This window comes from Physeter macrocephalus, chromosome 18 (genome assembly GCF_002837175.3).
Source record: "Physeter macrocephalus isolate SW-GA chromosome 18, ASM283717v5, whole genome shotgun sequence".
NCBI lineage: Eukaryota > Metazoa > Chordata > Mammalia > Artiodactyla > Physeteridae > Physeter > Physeter macrocephalus.
The window spans coordinates 6,311,096-6,316,098 of NC_041231.1; positions in this window are offsets into that span (position 1 = coordinate 6,311,096).

The following is a 5,003-nucleotide window of genomic DNA, read 5'->3' on the forward strand; positions in this document are numbered from 1 at the left end:
CAGTGAGAGGCCCGCGTACCAGAAAAAAAAAAAAAAAAAAAAAGTAGGTTTTTTTCAGCTGGAACCACGGTGGTTAATAGATTCATGAGATTGAATTTGTGAGGATAAAATTTTAAAGGTCAGTACTGTAGTATCAATACTTGCTGCAAAGGTTTCGAACCGATGAGATGACCTGAGTCTTGAAAGCGAGATTTTTGTTCTTGTTTTTCTTTCTGTTTTTGAGGGGGGGAGGAGGAGCCGGGCAAACAGAAGGCGCTCAAGACCCGTTTGTTGAATGAATGAATGAATAAATACCTTTTTGCTACAAGCTCACATATTTTCAGTAGGTTCTGTTGCTGGTATATCGTCCTGTGTTTTTAGGGTTAGTACCATGGAACACAATGGCAGCGTTGACTTAGAAACTGAAGCAAGTTCTGCCTTAAAATCATCCCCAAATGTCATCTTAATGTTTAAAAAATAAAGTAGTAGCAGTTTCAGAACTGGTATTGGTTTTGGGAATCACATATTTGAATGTGAGAGCAACGTCCTCCTTCCTGAAGCAACTGACCATTATTGAGCTTTCCCAGTGTGCCGGTGCTGGACAAGTGGGCACCCTTGCACGTACCACTCGGGCCTGTGGTTTACACATAATGCCATAGCTCTGGTGCTGGAACTAGATAGAGTTAGCCAAGTTCCTAAGCTGTGCTAAATGCTCAGGAAAGAGCATTTACTATTTGGGGGCAACCCTGAGTTGCTTGATAAATTTTTGCCTCTGGGACCTTATAGGGGCTTTAAAAATATGCTAGTTACCCTATGGATCTTACTTTTATTTTTATCATCTTAGAGGCCATATAATGCAAAGAATTTAGCTCCTTATTGTGTATCGTTGAGTAAGTTACCTAGCCTTTCCTGACTTCAGTCTCCTCATGAGTAGGACGAGAATCAAAACCTCTTTCGTAGGGTCACCGTGAAAATGATTAAAGACAATGTATGTAAAGCACCTTGTGCAGGGCATACAGCAGGCATTCAGTAGTGGTCTCTAGTTCTGCAGTATTTCAACCTCAGGGTTAAGGAACTAATACTGCACTCAGAAGCAGGAGAATTTCTCCGGAGGGTAAGGAGCAGGCGGCCACAGGGTGACAGTTAACACAGGAAGCCTGCAAGGAGAAGTGGGGGCCAGCAGGTCTGCTGGCTTCAGGGCCCCCGGCTTCCCATCTCCAGTGGGAGAATGCAGATATGGTCTGCAGGCCGTTTGCGGACATGCCTCCTTGCTCACAGCCAGCTGCACTGTTCAGCTCACAGGCACCTCTTCCAGGCGTCTTCCAATGCCTTTCAGAGGCATTAGCCTCCATTTCTGCGGCTCATTGCTCATATTTCATTGCTCATTTAATATGAAACACGTACCACGTATGTTTAAAATGTATTTTTTAGTTTAATAGTGGTAATGTACACATAATGTAGAACTCAGCATCTTAATATTTTTAACTGTACATTTCAGTGGCGTTAAGTACGTTCACAAGGCTGTTTAAGCAATCTCCAGAAGTCTTTTCCTTTTACAAAAAGATGAAACTCTGTACCCATTCAACAATACCTCTCCATTTTTCCCTCCCCTGCGTCCCTGGCAGCCACCATCCTGCTTTCTGTCTCTGTGAAGGTGACTGCTCCGGAGACCTCATATAAGAGGAGTCAGAGGGTACATTTTGTGACTGGCTTATTTCACCGAGCATGATGTCCTCAAGGCTCACGCACCGTAGCGTGTGTCAGAATTTTCTTCCCTTTAAAGGCAGCCTAATATTCCCTTGTGTGTATAGCGCTGAAGGGGAGCAGAATGTGCCACCCCGAATGTGCCACCTTGTCATGTGAATTATTTTGAGCCAAAGGCTGTCAAGACCCAGCAGTTTCAGGGAAAATTTTTACCTCTTCTTTATCAGCCTAAAAGAATTTCAATAGGGGGCCAACCCCTAAAGAAAGCAATTACCAGAGATGACTTATTTATGTTAAAGACTTAACCTGCGTGGCAGGGCAGACGTCTAATCACCAGACCTCCGCTCTTCTCAGGTGCTGTGAATGGCCCTCCTTCCCTCTGCAGCCCCAGCTTCTATCCCTTTCCTAGTTCAGGGATGCAGATAAGCCTCAATTGCCTGACTGCCTTTGGGTCTCATATCTTTATGGGGCTCCCGTACATGTGCAATTAAATCTGTTTTTCTCCTGTTAATCTGTCTAATGTCAGTTTAACCATTAGACCAGCCAAAGAACCTAGAAGGGTGGAAAGAAAAATCTTGCACCCTGACACCACATTTTGTTTCTTCATCTGTCGGTGGACACCTGGGTTGTGTCTACCTTTTGGCTGCTGTGAATAATGCCGCTATGAACACGGGTGCGCATGTATTTTAACATGAAGTAATATCTGACAGGATTATAGAGAGTAGAGTGTGTTTTATGTAGTTGCATTTGACAAAGTAATTCTGAATCATAAAAAACGCACCGTTAAGCTGTTTGCAAGGTCATTAGAGGACGTAAAAGACGCAGCTAGTCATTGTGCATCATGGGCCCCGGTTTAAGGTACTGTGATGATCGCGGATTCCCTTCTGCCCTGCCGGTGGGTTTGGGGGATTTTGTGGATAGTCTTATTTAGAGCTGGCATCGGAAACCTACGGAATAGGTGCACAAAGATAGGAATCAAAGACCTTTAACAAAGGATTGTGAAGTGAGATATTGGAAGCCCCTAACTGAGGCCTAACGTACTCATGTGTGAGGTGTGGACGATGAGAGTATTCATCTCAGGGTGTGTTTTGGGGACAGCAGAGTCACGTGGATAAAGGGCTCACCTGGCCATTAAAAAGAAGCAGTATATCTGGGTGAAGGGTACCCAGGGATTCACAGGGGGGTCTTTTTACTATCCTTGCAACTTTTTTTTAAGTTCATATCAAAGTAAGTTGACAAAAACAAAGACATCAAAATAGCATGTAAAGTAAAACACAACGTTGAGGAAAAATTTATGCACACAAATAAGACATGATATCTTTATGTTAAAATTGCTAATCGTGGTTATCTCTGGGTGGTAGAATTACATATTTCCCCCTCCCTTGATGTTTTCTTGAATCTACCAAGTTTTTTTGTGGTTGTCACTGATATTGTTGTTTTGTGCATGTATCAGTTTAATAACTGTGGAGAAAAAAACATTAGTACGTAGTTAAATAAAATTCTGGAGTCTAGTAGTTATCTAATACTAATAGAAATGTCTGAGACCTTGCATGAAATTGAGTACCGTCCAAATGGCCCCTGGCTTGGGCTTCCCTGGTGGCACAGTGGTTGAGAGTCCGCCTGCCGATGCAGGGGACGTGGGTTCGCGCCCCGGTCCGGGAGGATCCCACGTGCCGCGGAGCGGCTGGGCCCGTGAGCCGTGGCCGCTGGGCCTGCGCGTCTGGAGCCTGTGCTCCGCAACCGGAGGGGACACGGCTGTGAGAGGCCCGCGTACCAAAAACAAACAGACAAACAAACGGCCCCTGGCTTCTATGAAAGACCATAGCATCAGGGCAAGGATGGGGGTCCTGCGACTCCAGGTCTCACTGTTGCGTGGGTCCTTTTTCCAAGGTTGATAACATCACACTTCGGAACCAAATCAGATGCTTAGAATATCAGCAGCTCAAGGTTTGAAAAGATCCTTAACAGTCATGGAATCCACTTCCCGCTGCTCTGGACCTCTCCCCCGCTTCTCCAGCACCCAGTCTCTGCTTGCACTGCTCAAGGAGCAGAGTGCTCCCTGACTAGGCGGCCTGTTCCTTTCTTGGACAGCTCTGACTGTGACAAGTTTTTCCTTATTTGTAGTCCAAATCTGACCCCTGCTCTGTTCCTCAGAGATGGTCAGAATGTGTTTGTGCCCCACCCAGGACCAGCAGTGACGGACTCTGAAGTGTCCACCCTGAAGTCTTATGACCTGTCTTTTTTTTTTTTCTTTAAAATTTATGTATTATTTATTTATTTACTTTTGGCTGCGTTGGGTCTTCGTTGCTGTGCGTGGGCTTACTCTAGTTGTGGCGAGTGGGGGCTACTCTTCGTGGAGGTGTGCAGGCTTCTCATTGCAGTGGCTTCTCATTGCAGAGCACGGGCTCTAGAGCGTGGGCTCAGTAGTTGTGATGCACGGACTTAGTTGCTCTGCGGCACTTGGGATCTTCCCAGACCAGGGCTCGAACACATGTCCCCTGCATTGACAGGCGGATTCCTAACCACTGCGCCACCAGGGAAGCCCCTGACCTGTCCTGTTCTAGCCCAGCTCTTTTCCCCAAGCTCCAGACCCACAGCTCCTGCTCGCTCCTGGTTCTCTGTGTTTGTCTGTCCCACCGGCACCTCACACTCAGCATCTCCAAAGCGTGACTGTTCTCGCCTTTCCTACCCAGGACCCAAGAATGATGCATGTTACTTGTCTCTGCTACAAGTGATGAACAAATTAGGGCTTCATTTTTCTCTTTTGTAAAAGAAGTTTACATTTCTGCTAGAGTGGCTGCCCCATGGGACCATCAAGGACCCAGACTCCTATCTTTTGATAGAAAACCCAACCCATAGTGCCTTAGAGGAACATAGATTTCCCTTTTGTCATGGAGCAAGAAGTTCTGAGAAGTACAGTCGATCCGTGAAGCCATCAGAGGCAGAAGCTGCTTTTGTCGTTTTGCTCACTTATCCTTACCCTGTGGTTTTCATCCTCATGCTTGTCACCTCAGGGTCACAAGATGACTCCAGGCAGGGTGAAGGGGAAGGGAAGACGGCAAAGTATACTTGCCAGCTCAGTCAGCTTTCTTGTTATGAGCTGCTCAGGAAGCCCCACCCAGCAGCTTCCCCCTTGTTGCCTGGAGTCCTGTCACCTGGCCACCTCTAGCTGCAGGGCCTGATGAGAAACGGAGTTCTTTAGCTGGGCCCTTTGTTGCCCTGAACAAATCAGGCTTACATTCTAGGAACCAAGGGGAGACTGGACATGTGAGCAGTGGTGTCTGTCACCATAAAGCTTCCTTGGGACCTCCCTGGTGGAG